The following is a 17436-nucleotide window of genomic DNA, read 5'->3' as shown; positions in this document are numbered from 1 at the left end:
TGTGGGCCGTGTGCCAGCGCAGCAGCAGCGGGGCCGGGGCGGGGTCCGGCACCGGAGCTGGCAGGCTGCCCTGCTGCTATCTTGTCCGTGGAAGAAGCTACTCACACAGCAGGTTTTCCCAGTGTTTGCTCCTGGTTTGCCTGTGGGTCCCTCCACCAGGTCTCCCTTTGCCCTGCTCCCCAGGGGGACGGTCCAGCCCTCTCAGCTGCTCTTTGTGTCCGTACTGACGGGGGCAGTGGGAGGGGTGGCACAGGGGTTGTTTCCAATGTTCCGATTAAGCCCGTGTCTTCGCAGATGCTGTGAAACGGGCCGTGGCCCTGGCACACACCCCTGCCCCTTCCCTGGATGTCAGGTGGGACGAGTGACTGTTTCTGCCCTTTTCCCTCCCCCCCCCCCCCCCGGGCGGTGCGTCTTCACCCGTGATCCTCAGGCTCTAGCTTTTCTTGTGCATCTCCCATGAATTAAGCCCTTCCCTGCTCGGTGGAGGCAGAGGTCGCAGTGCTGGATGGAGACCCGGCAGTAGCTGCTCTGTCTCTCCTCAGCCTGCGCGCTGGGCGGAGCTGCTTGGGATTCTCTGTGACCCTCCAGGGCCCAGCTCCTTCCCCGAGGAAGAGCTACCCAGTGTCTACAGCCAGGGGGGGTTAACGTGCTCACTCAGTCTTGAGCGATTTATAAAAAACGTCCAGGCCAGTCTTCCCACTGGCTGACATGACGCTCAACAGCATGTCTGCCTATGTGATAAGCTGCATGTCCTTCTGCAGGAACCAGCCTCTCTCCGCCTTACCTGTTATTTGTTTGCTCTGCAGCCTGTCTTTGAGTTGGTCATCAATTGTATGTAGTCCAGCTTCTTTCTTATTGTGGAGTGGGAACTATGCTCTTACCTGGGCTAATTCTCTCTGAGCTAAAACTTGAAGTCTACTGAAACATTCAGTTCTATCATGTCCAACACTGAGCATGTTTTCTTTTGCCCTGAGATGTGTCTCCTCTCACTTTATTGGTCTTCGTGGTACAGATATGCACTCAGTCATTTAGCCTGGAAACCTAGAGTTGCATCTGACTGCCTCTCTCCACATCTTTCATCCTTACATTCAAAATATTGCTGATTTTGTTCAAATATATTTCTGCTTTCTTTCTCTCTGTTTCCAGTTTCTTAAGGTAGACTTGTTTGATCTCATCCCCAAATTTCTGTGCTGTCTTCTTCTCCTTGCAGGGGTCTCTCCATGCAGCAATCCGTCATCCCCCAACTACTACGGGAGCTTCTCAGAATCAGAATTGGATCACACCGCACTCATGCTCAAAGTGTCTTCAGTACTGTCTACCGAAGGATAACATTTAATATTTCTGTCGCGGCTTGCAAAGCCATGGTCGCCACTGGTTAGAGTGGCTTCTGAATGTCCAAGGACTAAATCCTTGCTCTCTGACCTTGTCCTTCTGACACTTGATGGTCCAGAGAACCGACCAGCCTGAACCAGTAACTGTCTCTCTCTTGAGAACAAGAAACACACAGGATCTGGGAATCAATCATTTAAATACAGAGTGACTTTGTTTGTTTGTTTGTTTGTTTTAGAGTGATGATGAGAGTGAAACGGAGCGCCGTTATGATGTGGGCATGAACATTACAAACTGAAGAAACTGGGGCAGTCCCAGGGCAACCCTACTTGCCCCAGTATCAACACAGTTGAGCCAAGTCCCCAAATCCTGCTATTGACACGGGGCATTTCTTACTCTGCCCTTCTCAATGTTTGCCTATTCAGTCCCTCAGTGATTTTCTGCTTTCAGTGATTTGAGTTTTATTTTGTTTATATGTTTGCTGTTGTCTTTCTTTCACCTAGCGCAGTTGTTCAGTTTTATTCCATGTTTTGAGGTTCTCACTTCGCTAGTTATGACTGATGCCGTGGTCACCTGGTAGGTCTGAAGATAAGCCTTGGAATTACCAGCTCTTCCTCGCAGGCTGGAGATCTCCGTACACCTGCAGCTTGTGGTTGATACCCTGAAACATACGGAGTCTTCTCCCACACAAGCTGGACTCATGACCACAATCCCTTGCCGAGTTCTGGGAAACTGCTAAAGGTTATTCTACTTGCTTCTTGTGGGGTTTTGGTCTGATCTGTCCGTCAGAGCCCCCAGCAGGATATAAAAGTCACCCTCAGCTGCAATTTAATGAAGTCTCTATTACAAAAAAATGTAGGAAATGTTTAGGGAACCAATAAGGCATCTCTGGACTAACCACATCATCACCTTACTATTTCCCTGGGATTTCGAGATTGGGAAGAAGGCAGGGAACGGAAGTCCTTGATGTTGGTGACCAGCAGCTTCAGTGAGGACTGGGGACCAGGCTGGTAGCTGAAAAAAAAGGTTGTGACCAGAGGATGACAAAGGTCAGTCTCTTGAAAGTCAAGCCACTCAAATAACACGTTTCTTAAATCACTCTGAGGCTTAGTTTACTTGTTTTTAAAACGGGCATAATGTTATATACTTCTGTTTCAGAAAACTCAGAGGATAGCTATGAGATTTAAATATATATAATATGACAGGAATTTACATAAACGTAAGCAGAGGGACAGAATAAAGGCCCTGGAGTCAGATTGCCTTGGATCAGATCCTGGGGCACCACTTTTTTTTATCATGTGGTCTAGAGAAAATGCACTTAAGATCTATACGTCTAAGTTTTGTCATTTTGTTTGGAAAATGGAGAAAATAATATTAAATAACTTTGAAACATATAAAACACAAAACATTGCCCTGTTGAGAGTAAATATGAAATAAATATTCCCTCGTTATTTTGACATTAGGAAGAAAGTAAATAAAAAGATAATAATTTGTTTCTGTCTGTGAAAGAGTAAATGTTTTGACTTGCCATCTCACAAAAGCATAAAATTAGACAAGTTATATGAAATTACTGTTTTTGGATATTAAGACCACAAACAATGCAGACCTGTGCTTCCAAAGAGAAAGGAATTAACCATCACAAGGACAGATTTCTGTCTAGACAGAACGGCAGACAGAGATTTAAAAAGGGAGCATTCCCTCTGAGCTGAGGAGTAGAAATGACATTCTGTGGAGCCCAAGGTGTCCAGCTTTTGTGGGATACAGTGAAGGGGAAAAGGAGGCTCTGCAGAGAAAACTCCAGCAGCCCCCATGGGGTGCCCTTTAAGTCCCCGGCTGAACCCCAGTCTGTAAATGTGGAGAGGAAAACGACAAGTCTTGGCAGAGAAACATCTGTCAAAGTAACCATAACCAAGGACCTAGTAGGTGAACAATTTTTAGAGCTCACAAAAGGCTGAAAAAAATTCAACTCCCACCAGACAGAGTGGAGAAACCTCACTGAATATGGGGAACTTTTAGTAGAAACCAGAAGGCTTATAGTTAGTAGTAGTGCTTAGCAGGTCTAAAGACTATTTTCGATTTAGCTTAATAGCTTGCCTGAAAAACATTTAGCTGTTACATGAGTAACTTAACGTCGGCAGGCCAGAACAAGTTAAACACCCTGTAAGCAAATACAACAAAGAAAGGACTCAAAATTAAAAAACACAAAAAGTCCCACATCCAATAAAAAATGACTAGACATTCCAAGCAGCAGGATCCATGACCCAGAAGCAGGAGAGAAAGCAATTAATAGAAACAAAAAATAAATAACTAAATAAAGGACAAGCAAGATGAAACTAGAAGATAAGGATTTAAAAATAGCTGTAATAAATATTGTTTAAATGCTCAAAAGTTTAAAGAAAAATATGAACATAATGAGAAGAGAGACTGAAGATGTTAAATAAAATGTCTAGAGATAAATAGTACAATATTTGAAGTAAAGAAAAATGTACTTTAAGGGACAACAGATTAGATACTGAAAAAGAAAAGCTTAGAGGATTAGTAAATTTAAAAATGAACAGGGACTCAGTGACTGTGGAACTGGAGTCCCAGCAGAGGGCAGGAAGTGCTGAAAAAAATGTGCAGATAAAATGATAGAAAATTGTCCAAATTTGATGAAAACTATGAAATCACAGCTCATCAAAATTCAAAAGACAAAAAGAGAACACATATCAAGACACACTGTAATTAATTTTCTGAAAACCAGTAATAAGGAGAAAAAACTAAAGACAGCTAGAAGAAAAATATCCATCACATGTAGAAGGACGAATGTAACAATATTTACAAAGTTATTAGCAGAAACAATAGAAGCCTGATGACAATGAAATGGCAGCTCTAAAGTACCACAAGGAAAAAATCTGTCATTTAGATCTATGCCATGTGAAAATACCTTTGAAAAATAGAAAAAAGAAAAACATTTTTCAGAAAACAAAGTTGAGGGAATTTGTCACCAAGATACCGGCGCTGCAGAAAGGCCTTCAAGCAGAAGAAAATGCTTTTGTATAAAACCTTGAATATATTAAAACAAAAACAAAACAAAATGAAAAACACAAAAACAATTAAAAGGGCTGAAAATGTTGACTATATAAGTAAATATAAAGAAAAATATTTTCTTATTTTTTAAAGTGATGGTCAAATTTTTAAGGCAAAAATAAATGAAATGTATTGTGGACTTTATATTAACTGAAAAGTAAAATTTATGATAATAGTAGCACAGAAAACAGGAGTGGGAAATCGAATAATATGTTGTTAAAAAGTTCTTACATTATACATTAAATCATAATACCATGAAATGTTAGGTGAAAGTAAAACATAATCAGTTAAATCACCTGTTGTAAAAACTAGGGTTACCCCAGAGAACAGACAAAAGAGAGGTTTAGGTAACATTCCAATAGTGGAGACAAAACTTATTATTCCAAAGAGAAAAACGGAAGCAAAGTGCACCTGGGACAAATAAAATGCAAATGTCAGAATGGTTTATATGAAGCCAATGACAGCAATAACTTTTTTTTTTGGCTGCGTTGGGTCTTTGTTGCTGCGCACGGGCTTTCTCTAGTTGCGGTGAGTGGGGGCTACTCTTCGTTGTGGTGCGTGGGCTTCTCATTGCGGTGGCTTCTTTTGTTGTGGAGCATGGGCTCTAGGCGTGTGGACTCAGTAGTTGTGGCTTGCAGGCTCTAGAGCACAGGCTCAGTAGTTGTGGCGCACGGGCTTAGTTGCTCCGTGGCATGTGGGGTCTTCCCGGACCAGGGCTGGAACCCGTGTCCCCTGCATTGGCAGGAGGATTCTTAACCACCGCGCCACCAGGGAAGCCCCAGCAATAACTTTTAAATGCAGACAGCCTACAGACCAGGCTGAAAGGCAAGGTTGTCAGGATGGATAGAAGTGTGGCATAAAGCATTTCATTTTACATGTAAAGACAAAGATGCATTGAAAAATTTAAAAATGGAAAAAAAGTATAGTATGTAAACACTAATAATAAACAAGCTAAAGTGGTTACATGGATTATCTATAAAAACAGAAATACACACACATACAAAGACCCACACGGGTGTGCACAAGCACCACAGTGGAAACAGAAATGCAGAGGGACTATGTCTCGTCCTGCCCTCACTTTGCTCACATTCAGGAAAATGATGGGTAACAAATGAGATAATCACCATCTTAAGTGGGAAGAAAACAGTTGGGAGAAAAATAAAAGAGAAAACTCAACCCTGTGGTGTCACTGGTTAGTGACTGAAAATCTGTAACAATAAATGTCAGCATCTGGCCTCCCTATAACCCCCAACCACGGCAATTAGGTGTGGACACATCTGACTTTGAAAGCTACATTTTGGAGGATTCAAGGGTAAGTGAGTGCAGCCACATAAGGAGTCCTCAGTGCCCATGTCAGAGACAAGTGTGTTCCGTGTCCATCGCTGTTGCAAATCACCACAGACCCCACCTCTCAAGACACACAGATGTATCACCCCAGAGCTGTCCTGGGTCTGGGGTCTGGAAGAGGCTTCGCTGAGGCAACTCCTCAGGGTCTTACCTGAAACCAAGCTGTTGGTGAACCGGGGACCTCCTCCAGTCTTGGGGTCTTCTCTGACTTGCTGGCTGTTGGCGGAATCCCTCGCCTTACAGTTGTGTCCTTGTTTTCATGCGACTGTAGCCCAGGAACCCCTCTCATCTCCCAGGACTGCCCCCAGGCCCTAGCCACATGCCCCTCCCTCTCACAACCAGGCTGTTTGTTTTTCCCAAACCAGCAGGAGAGTCTATCTTCAACCTCCTTTCAGGGCTCATGTGATTAGGTCAGTCCCATCCAGGATAATCTCATTTTGATTAACTCAAAGTCAACTGATAAAGGACCTTAATTATATCTGCAGAATCCCTTCCACCAAACAGTGGGACATAACCATAGGTGTGGGATCCATATTATTTATGAATCCTGCCTACACACACTGTTAGGAAATTACCGGGCGTGTATACGAGGGCACAGTTATCCTGGGAGCATGTTAGAATTCTGCCACCATAGCAGGGACCGAGGAACGAAGCTCTTCGGACTCTGAGGATGGGATTTGCAGAGGCACCTCAGTGTTGGGCGGGGGTGACAACAGCAAACCGCCTGGATTTTCCAGGACGGATAACATCTTCCTCATGTCAAGGCACCTGGCAGTGAGGGCAGAACATCTGTCTCAAACCCACTGATGCGGGTAGAAGAGTCTTTGGTACATCCAAGGCAATCCATCTCCACCCAGAACTCAGTCTGAGGAGGTAAATCTACCAAGATCAACTGTGAACTTGTTAGGGACTTATTCAGTCATGCATTTGTTCTTCTTTTGGCATGTGTTTATTTCATTTCATTACTGGTTCCTTTTTTTTTTTTACTGTGGTAAAATACATATAACAAAATTTACCATCTGAACCAGCATATGTATGCATTTATTTATTTATATTTATGTATAGTTGACATGCAATTTTTTAAACTTTTTATTTTATATTGGAGTATAGATGATTAACAATGTTGTGTTAGTTTCAGATGTACAGCAAAGTGATTCATTATTGGTTTCTTTTATGTCATGTGAGTCATTAAAAAAATTAAAAGAACAAGAATCTGAAACCCAAAGGATTTATAACCCATCAAAGTAGGATGAAAATTAAAGTAAAAACATCTAAATAATCAGCAGCTACAGAAAGAAACTTTAAACTTATGAAGAATCTGATGAAAATACAGCTGCCATTGACCCCCCCCTCCCCAAGGGAGTTTCATGATTTGGGGAAAGACTGACCCTTCACATCCGGAATTGTGAAATCAGCTGCCCGCTAGTATCAGAAAGCCCACCAGAACCTTCATACTGTCCCACTGAAGTCCTCATCCCCCTCCTTTGTTAAGTCAATACATAAACCTTACACTCGGGCTATTCTGTGAGTTAACTCATTGCCGAGCAAACTTTGTCTTTTCTCCTCTTAATCTTTCTATTGTCAGTTAATTTGCAGAACCCTAATCACTAGGAAGAGGAAAAAGTATTTTTGCCAACAAATCTGTGACCAAAAAACGCAGAAATTTAGTGCCAAAAAGACTGTAATAATAAGTTGCAGTTATAGAAAGGTAGTCTCTCAAAAATTCAGTCTTGTTGAAATTCATTTTCAAACGTAACTTTCCAAAAATAAAAATTAAACTCTTAAAATGATTAAAATAATGACTATTAAAAGTCAAAAATGTTAAGGATTCAATAATGAAAACTCTGTTAGAAACTGATAGTCAATAACAAAAATAGCTAAATATCAACAAAAATGTTTCTGTTTTAATTATTTTAAGTGGATTCCAGAGCACATTGTTCCTTCAAGATGTTCTGTTAAAAAAAAAAAAAAAAATCTAAATAAAGTTGGCAAGCACTGTGGTCTATTTTTTTTTCCTGAAGACTCACCTTGGTATATAAAGGGTTTAAGAAGTTCCACAATGACGTATCCTGTTTAACTTTGCATCCTCCAGTGTTTCCCAAAATACTTGACCAAAGGACCCCTTTTTGGTTTTCACATAATACTTCCCTATACTGTCAACTTGTAAATTTCATTTTTTAATCAGCTATGCAAAAATGCTACCCCCTTGTGGTGAACCAAGCAACACAAATGTCATAGTAATAATGAATGTCATTATTATGTAAGTGTTTTTATAAAATTGGATATGAGACATTTATTTTGAATCATCTTATATCCTGACAATTGTAGTGATATGTTGACAAAAACTGCTTCTGTTAATACACTTGGAAGCCACTGAATACATAGTTTTAGCTATTAAAGAAAACTTGGGAGGTAAAAGTCAAAGTTAAATTTGAAAAGGGCATCTTTAGAGTGAGAGAGAAAGAAGGAGAAATGAGAGTTGGGGAAGGGGTCTAAAAATCTCTGTCAATAAAAAGTAGAATTTAGGGAATTTGGGAGATTGAGAGGAGCCCCCAAATTATTTCTTGTATTTCAAAGAGGAAGAGAGTTTTGGTTCATACTCAAAAAATTCTAAGAAATTACAAAAAGATACATGTCTATATGTAAAGTTTGAGTAATACATATTTAAATAATATTAGAATTTAGAACTATGAGAAGTATTTACATGTATATAAACCATCAGAGATGAGCTGAAGGCAATAAAATCTAGTCTGCATTGTCAATGACAGTAATAAATGCTGAGGAAACAACCAAGAAGTCAGAATAAGATACTGTAACTCCTGCTTGTCGATAAAGAAAATTGTTAATAATGTAAACTTCCCACTAGCAAAGGAGATTGAAACACTAATTTTTAAATATTCATATACAAAGCAATATTGTCCTCAGGTTGAAAAATTAACAGGAAAGAAATGTGATGTGACTTCAATGAATCAAAGGATTAAAAAAACTGAGGGAAGTGGGGAGGGGCAGAATAGGGGTAGGGGATTAAGAGGTACAAACTATTAGGTACAAACAAAATAATCTACAGGGATATATTGTACAACACTGGGAATATAGCCAATATTTTATAATAACTATAAATGGCATATAAACTTTAAGAATTGTGAATTGAATCACTGTTTGGACACCTATAAATTATATAATATTGTACAGCAACTGTACTTCAATAAAAAAAGTAAACTGTAACTAGTAAAATAAAGTAAAATTAAAATTAAAATAAACAAAAACTATGGCTATCTCAACAGCTCCTGAAAGAATTTAATGGAGGTTGAAACTCATGTTGATTAAAAAAGCATGACTACTAAGGATAGAATGATACATCCTCAAACTGATACTTAAAAATTAACTGAACTAATGGAGACATTCTAATAACTATCAGAATACGCATATATATTCTATCAAAATAACGATTTAATACTGGCCTAGAATTTCAGGCAATACAATAGATTATGACATAGAAATAAAAGGCATATCCATCAGAAAGGAGGCACAATTATAAGTTGTAGATGATCACTGTTGTCCCAAATAGCTTAAAAGAATTTTTTAAAAACCTTAGAATTAATCAATATAATTTGATCTGATATATTTATATTCAATGAAAAGTTGAATTGGGTCATATACCAAAATCGCCAGGAAGAAAATGTAACGATAAAATGGTCTTATTGACAACAGAAAAAGAGCTGATAAACACACTTGCAATAACTTTTCTAAATATTGTGGAAACAGGCATGAAGACAACTTTTAAAAGTAACTGCAAGAAATTGAACAAGTATACAGCATACTGTGCCCCATGAAGGTAAGTTTGAACATTGTGAGGACAGGTCAGTATTTCACACACCAGTTCACGTGATGGACATGATTCTTACAATTGCAGTCCTTGGTTTCTGGAATATTGCACCTGCTGTTTCACCACTGAGCTTTGGGGCTGTTTGTTACCACAGCACGGCCTGGCTTGTCCTCACTGATACAACACCAGCAAAATTCAACATTGCAGACCAGTCTTTTTATGCAAAACTCTAATTTTTCATTGTTTCTGATTACGTTATATTTTATCATTCCCTCACATATTTTTCTCTTCATCTATCCCATAACTGTTCATGCTTCTCAAGGTTCTGTGCCATGTCTTTCTCTCAAATCATTCAATGGCTCTCATTATCATTTACAAGTAAAAAACTCTCCAATGTCTGCCTCGAGTTCTGAAAATCAAAAATATATATACAGAAATGCTTCCCCCCCACACACACACACACTCACAGGCACACAAATACAATTGCCTACTGAGAAAATTCTACTCTTCCACTTAGACGTCTAGTGGGCATCCCTGTTCTAAACTAAATTGACTACCTTACATCATCTGAAGATATTTTAGTTCAGTCTCCCATACGATTCAAGTTTTAATAAGTTGACAATTCAACATGTATGCTCCACACACACGCTGTGCATATTTGAGGGTCACAGTCGGCTGAGAAGGACAGACTAATCTCAGTAACATCGATGTCTGTGCTTTGATGGTCACACCCCTGAGAGGAGAGCAGGTGGGGGTCATTTCAGATCCACAGATGAAAATAACTGAAGTTTACAGATGCTGAGAGATGAACTCGAGGACAGAGTGCCAGCGTCAGAGGACAACAGAAATCCAGCCATGCAGGTACTGCCATCCCCACATCCCTGACAGGTGTGTCCCCGCCTCTGCAGGTTGTACCCTCCTTCCCAGCCCAGGGACTGGAGGCCCGTGACGATCTGGAGCAGAAGTAGGAGACAGGTTTTGTGATCCTGATATGCCGTGACACCAAAAATTGTACATTAGAAGGTGAAATACTGATTTTCATGACATGGCTAGGGCTGGCACACATCTCTTCAAAACTAATACCTTTAGCAAGAAAAACCAAAATGAATCATGACTAAAACTGAGTTTCTTGATAATCCTCACAACCAGAAGGTAACTGGTTACGCTACAGAGATTAAAATGGAAATATAAGTAAATAAAACAGACGATGCATCTAGTTTAGAAATCTGCTATTTGATTGTATTTTCAATGAAATAATATTTTTCATACATAAAGTGTTGGTAGCAGATTCTTTACTATTTTGTTTGAAGGTCAAACCTAAATGAAATCATATAGAAAAAACAGTATCAAATTGATTATTTGATTCTTTCAATATTTGAAAATTACGTATCTTTTGTCTTTTCAAAAGGACTTCAAGTTCCTTGTGGTTTGATTCTCGTGGGTGTGTACATACAGGTGTGTGAGTGTAAATGCTACCCACTTACATTTACTACCACATTCGATCTGTATCAGTTGCATAAAGCATTCTTGTCTTATTAACTGAAAACACGATTCACAACAATATATAGCATACTGGACTACCAAACCACACCAGAATTTACTGTATTACTCCTAAGTCTATCATGCAGTTCAATGGTGTGTGAGGGATTTTAATCTGAATTAAGGAGGCAGACTTTTTCTCTTACACAGACACAATCCACGTCTTGGGATAATAATGTCTGTGCTGAAAGAGACCAGGGTCTTCAGTAGTTGTCAGACTCTCAAAATTAACGGTCAGTGACAGCACACAGGCATGTCAGATACAAGTATTTTTGTGTGTCTATTAATTGGTGGAAGAGACGATTACAGCTCTACTTAATATGAGCAGTAATATTCCATTCCATGTTTGAACTTGGCACATTCAAATTTTTTAATTTAATTTTGTAAAGGGTATAATATTGACTTTAGGAAACTTTTCATCAAAGAAAATAATAGCTTTTTTATCTCTGTTTAACTAGTATATATAAATTACCTGCAGAAAAGTAATGACTCTGCCATTGCTAAACCTGCAAATATTGTATCTGCCTTTGACTAGTGATGTTGGTAAAACTGGAGAAAATTAGCATCATGTCCATTTATCTTTATTGTACACTGTATATTTGATTCTCTCTCATTTGCAGAGCTTATAAGTCCAGGCTTGTGGCCCTTGAATCATTAGGCTGAAGGGTAAGTTAAGCAAACTTCTATTTCCTTTTCCCCACACGAGCCCACGAAGCCGGCTCGGGGTTCTTTAAAACACAGGAGCATGTGATTTGTAACTGGAAGGCCTTTCTGACGAAAGCATCCGCTCCCGTGGCACACAGAGCACTGCTGCCAAGGCACAGGGCACTTAGTGTCCTGCTAGGAAAAGCAGTTGTTCTCTTCGGCAGCTTCCTTTTCTATCTTGAGAAGGTTTTCAGGTGCAACCCGACTCTGACCCACCAGCCAATGTCAGAATGAGCATTCACCCCTCTTACTCTGCAGCTCTTTCTTCTAATTAGCTTTCATAATTTTCCCCAGTTGTTTTTTAAATTTTATTCGAAGCTTACCATATGCACCATTTTCATTTAGTCCAAAATGCTCCCCGTGCTTCTCCAGACAGCCGAAGTGAGAAGCTCGTTCCTTCAATGCAGGGAGTCATCGGTCAGGTCAGTCTGTCAAACGCAAAGGTAAGGGGTCAATAAAATAGACTCGAAAAATTCCATGACTTCATAAAGTTACTGAATGAAAAGGGATTCTTGAATGAATGTCACATATAAGAATATCACCGCGATTTATTTTCGTTACTGATAAGTTTACTCTTTCCCTCTGATACTCAGAGATCACGATCTCTGCTGGATCCCGGTTTTCTTTACAAAGGTCAGAACCCGGTGCTGCTTCTTCCACTTCCGTCATAGCCGCAGCCAGAAAGCCGGCGTGACCGAGCCGTCGGTGCCAGGACCCTTCTCAGTGCTCTGCTTGTGTTACCTTATCTGGACCTGTGAGCTCACCCTGGACAGAGAGAAAACAGGCACTTTGGGGGCCAGGGGGTGGAGCTGCTCCGTCCCACACCTGGTGCAGGTGGGGCAGGGGCAAGGCCAAGGGGGGGTCATCTCCCAACCTCAGAAATCAAAGAATGAGAGTAAAAGTACCAACGCCAGCTCTAGCAATAGGATTGCTTCAAAGAACTATTATCAGCACTATTGTTACCATTACTATTTTGCAGCTCTGTTATTTTGCTAGCTTTGATCCCACTAGGATTATGCAGCCAAATACTCCACCCATTCTGGAGAAGCTGCATTCAAAGTATGTGAGTGATTTAACAACCCCATCTGCTGCAGCAGGAATGAGGATATATTCAAAGAAACAGAATCGCCAATAAATCATTTGGGAACAATTGAATTCCCTATATATAGAACTACCTTGAAAAGGGTTAAATATACCATATACATACACACTAAATATATGAAATTTGTCTACACACAGAAACATGCATTAAAGACAAAACAGTAACACAAACACTTTAAAATAATCATAAGTCTGTCTTATAGCATTTCAAGTTAATTAGAAGCAATCAAATAAAAAGAAGCTGAGAACTGGTCAAGCGTTATGAAGAGGCAGTTCACAGAGAGCGGCTCTCAAACGGCAGATACAATAGTAAACAGTTGCTCAATTTCATTATACACAGAATATTAGACAGTAAGATTGTAATGAGCCAACATTTTCTATTGTTGACATAAATGAACCCCTTAAGAATAGTAATTGTTGGTGATAGAGTAAAGGGAAAAAAATGGGTATTTCTGCCTGCGGTGTAAATTGGAATATCACTTTGAAGGACAATTTGGAAGAAGGCAGTAAAACTGAAACTGGACATATCCTAAAACTCCACAGTTATAATCCTAGTATCTACCTTAGAGCCACCCTGGGGAAGGATGAGGGTGCACAGGAATCCAGAGGCTGTTTGTTAGAGCAATAGGAACACAAAAGTAAAGAAGTAAGTGATCAACTAGTAAAGAGTTGGCCACTATGTAGATGGGTAAATAAAACATGGTGCATTGATATACTGCAGCATTAGACACATAGTAAAGCAAGACAGGCCTCACACACACACACACACACACACGCCTTTTTCTGGGGAAAAATAAGTAGAATAAAAGAGTTGAAGTAATATAGGCATAGTTGATTGGTATTTATTTGTTTGGTTTGTTGGACCTTATTTTGCATCCTTCAATTAGTCAAAAAGGTATTTTACTGTATATCTTTTAAAATATGATTTAAATATATGGTTTTGGTATTAAAAATATAAATAAATATAGTGTCTTTCCATTAATTTCATTATCTCTGTTCAAAATAAAGGACCATTTATATAAGGCAATGACAATTCCCTAAAGAATAAAAATTCCTTCTTTGGGTATGTCTTTAAACTCATCCCTGGTCAATGACAAGAATATATCACATGAAAAGATGACAGATTCATTGCTATGTAAGTGCAAATATGCGGCACTGGCTTAGGGAGGGTTCAGAGGGTAGAAAAGGAGCAGCTACCAGAGACTGGAAGCAGCAGGTGTGTCTACGCAGCGTGGAAACACCGGGTAATCTGTTGCTGAAATAACCAGAGCAAGGCCGCCCACCTGCTGTGACGATATTCCTTCTATAAGCCCGGAAACGTGGCTGGAAAGAGTGAGTGTCCTTGTGTGTGTGGCAAACATTGGTCATTTCTAAACACACACTGCAGAAGAGAAATGAACTCCGGCAAGGATCGGGCAGCTTTCATAAAGCAACGGATAAGACTAAAGAGAGCGCGAAGAACGGGACAGGACCTGTCCTGGATTCCAGACTGAAAGAAGTAAGTCTGTCAAGATCTCTCTCAGTGATAAAAGCCCAGCACCCAGTTAAATAAAGCGACAGTCTTGCAGGGATTATGCTTCTGCATAAATATGCTTCTGCAGTGATGGTGCTTGTATCCTCATGGGAGAGGGAAGCAAAGTCAAGTAAACAAGTTGATGCTAAGTATTAGCGAGTCATCTGAAATGGGCTGCAGCCTGGGCGTCTTTGGAGAGCTTCTCTGGACGCCTCTGAGCTAAGAGTAAAAACGAGGACACACATACAACAAGGTTAGAGAAACGTTTCCCTGGAAGAAAGAAAATTAGGTGTAAAGGGAAAAGGGGCCGCAGTGGCCTGAGAGAAGTGAGGTGGGACGGGAGGGTCGTGAGTCACACATCACTGGGTGGCCCTGGCCGCCCAGGAACTTTACTTTGTGATACAGAAAGAGCAGCACATTCTACACGAATCGGAGGCAGTCCTGAGATCTCAGAGGAGACACCCAAACACAGTCTCGGGAACCGGTCAGAACAGAATTTGCACTCTCCAAATGTATTAAAAAATATTGACAGCAACATACCTCGTGCCTGGAGCTTTGTTATGACCATTTCACAGGGACTCAGGGAAGAAGAGATCATTTTATTTTTTAAAATTAAAAAAAAATTTATTTTGTAATGGAGTATAGTTGATTTACAATGTTGTGTTTCAGGTGTACAGCAAAGTGATTCAGTTATACATATAGATGTATCTATTCTTTTTCAGATTCTTTTCCTATTTAGGTTGTTACATAATATTGAGCAGAGTTCCCTGTGCTGTACAGTAGGTCCTTGTTGTCTATTTTATGTACAGTAGGGTGTGTACGTTCATCCTAACTTCCTAACTTAGCCCTCTCTCATCCCTTTTCCCCTTTGGTGACCATAAATTTGTTTTCTGTGTCTGTGAGTCTGTTTCTGTTTTGTAAATAAGTTCAGCTGTATCATTTTTTTAGATTCCACGTATAAGTGGTATCATGTGATATTTCTCTTTCTCTGTCGGACTGAGATGACTCTACTTCCCGTGGATCACGTCTGAGCATCAGAGCCCCATCCAGTCCCACGCGGCCTGAGTCATAACGACTTTATGTTCAGACTCATCTGTAGAAACGGGTGAAAGAAACTCAAGGCTGAAAATTGCTCAAGAGACTCAATAAGACATTTGCTCTGTGAGTAAAAGATAACGTTATTAGACATAAAATTAGGGTGGAGGCATAAACCTGATTGAGAGCCTCCTTGGTCCCTTTCCTTTGGTAGCTGAGTCGCGACTTTGATATCCAGTAGATGCTCGGGAAGCAGATTAGTTGAATGGGGGGGTGGGGCGAGGAGGGGACAAGCAGAAATAACGCCTTAACACCAGGCACTGCTTCCATCAGACGCAGCCCAGGCCCGGCGCCTTCGCTGCCTGTGTCCTTCCCCCTCCCTCCCTGACAGCTCTGTCCACAGGTGACCCGGGGGCAGATCCCTGGGAAGAAACGTGTGATAATGCTGGTGAACTGAAAACCAGCCTTTTTCCCCTTTGGACCACAAGTTTCACTTTCACCAGGCCCCAAAGTGTCAGATCCACTAGTATGTTCCTGGGTGTCTGTTTCATTTCCTGCACAGGTGGCTTTTCTGTGTCAGGACCAGCAGGTTCCCCGGCAGGAGGGCGGTGCAGGTGGCCGGGCGAGTTCCCCGCCTGGTGCCAGCTTCCTCATCCTCAAATGCCCACCAGACCTTTCCTCTGTGGAACCACAGGTGATGCCAGGTCATCCTCTGGAGACACACAGCTTCTCTTCCACGGCTGGCCCTCTTAATACCACCTCTGCATTGTGATGTTGATAGGTGATGCCATTTCTTTATCATAATCCACAATTTTAGCTACACATAATCAATCTCACTCTAAAGATATATTTACAAGTTTTCAAGGAAAAAACACTTAAGTGGTTTAACTTCTGCAGAGATATTTTTAAGCATCTTGAGTCATTAACGGTTGCACTTACCTTCTAGTAATTTCAGAGTGGTGTGCACACAGCTACTATAAATAATAAATGGATGGGGGATAATGGCTACTCTTTTGAAACTGTAAGTGACATACTTTTGGAGGCATAAGTTTATTTTTATAACAGCTTTTTAGATCAATGCTATGAATACACGATCCTGGAATATCAAATATTTATCACAGAGTTGCTATAATTGTTTTTTAATGTGACCCAGCACATCCAGGGAAAATGCCAAGCTGATTATGTCCGGACATAAACTGAGTAATGCATTCTGAATGAGGCAATAGCAATTAGACGTGAAGACACATAGATGCATGACAGTAAACAATGGTAGAATTACAAAAAATCTTATGTTACATTCTGGCTTGGCAGCGGATTAAAGAGCTTAATTGTTTTATTCATTACAATTTCACAGAATTGAAGACATTTGCCTAATATTTAGGATGTTAATGGAGCCATTCATCTAACAAAGAGAAATTATGTGTATATATATATATACACTTGAGTATATTTGAAGAAACCAAGCCATATCAAATTGAGAGGAAAATATTCTTCTCCAAACATCTTCTAAGCCTCTCAAAGTAATCTAAATCCTGAAAAATAGATTATATTCCTCCTTTGGATTTTTTTGCCTGTGAAGGGAAATTCTTGAAATTTGGAGAAGTTTTCCAATGAGAAGAATATATGGTCCTGATCCTGTACAGTGTTTAATTTGTTAAACAAGTATTTATTATACAGTCCTCATTTGGGAAATATTTATTGTGGGAATTTGGACGAATCACTTAGTGGCTCAGGTGCCAAGCTGTATTTGTGTGTGGAGTTGTCACATGAAGAGATCATCATGGCCTTGACCTTCTCCACTTGGCTGCCATGGGGGTCAGAGGAGCTAGGTTGCATGCAGGTCCCATAAACCTGAACTCTTTTATGAATCAACACCTTCTTGATGCAGAGTATAAGGAAAAATTTTTCCTGTCTTCTCTATAAAAATAAAATATTTACATTAATTTCTTTTTTAAAAATTTATTTTATTTAT

The 17436-nt window shown here is 40.1% G+C and overlaps 1 long non-coding RNA gene across 1 annotated transcript; it reads right to left on the bottom strand.

The window, feature by feature from the left end:
• Window positions 1–10788: 10788 nt before the first annotated feature.
• On the bottom strand, window positions 10789–13644 carry LOC309646721. The gene is made up of 2 exons (XR_014255561.1): window positions 12389–13644; window positions 10789–12243 (listed from the first exon to the last, which is right to left on the bottom strand). It is a non-coding gene; the product is annotated as an uncharacterized lncRNA (long non-coding RNA).
• Between the last annotated feature and the right edge of the window lie 3792 nt (window positions 13645–17436).

Source organism: Balaenoptera physalus, assembly GCF_965194825.1.
Source record: "Balaenoptera physalus genome assembly, chromosome: 17".
NCBI lineage: Eukaryota > Metazoa > Chordata > Mammalia > Artiodactyla > Balaenopteridae > Balaenoptera > Balaenoptera physalus.
This window is presented reverse-complemented; position numbering and strand designations above follow the sequence as displayed.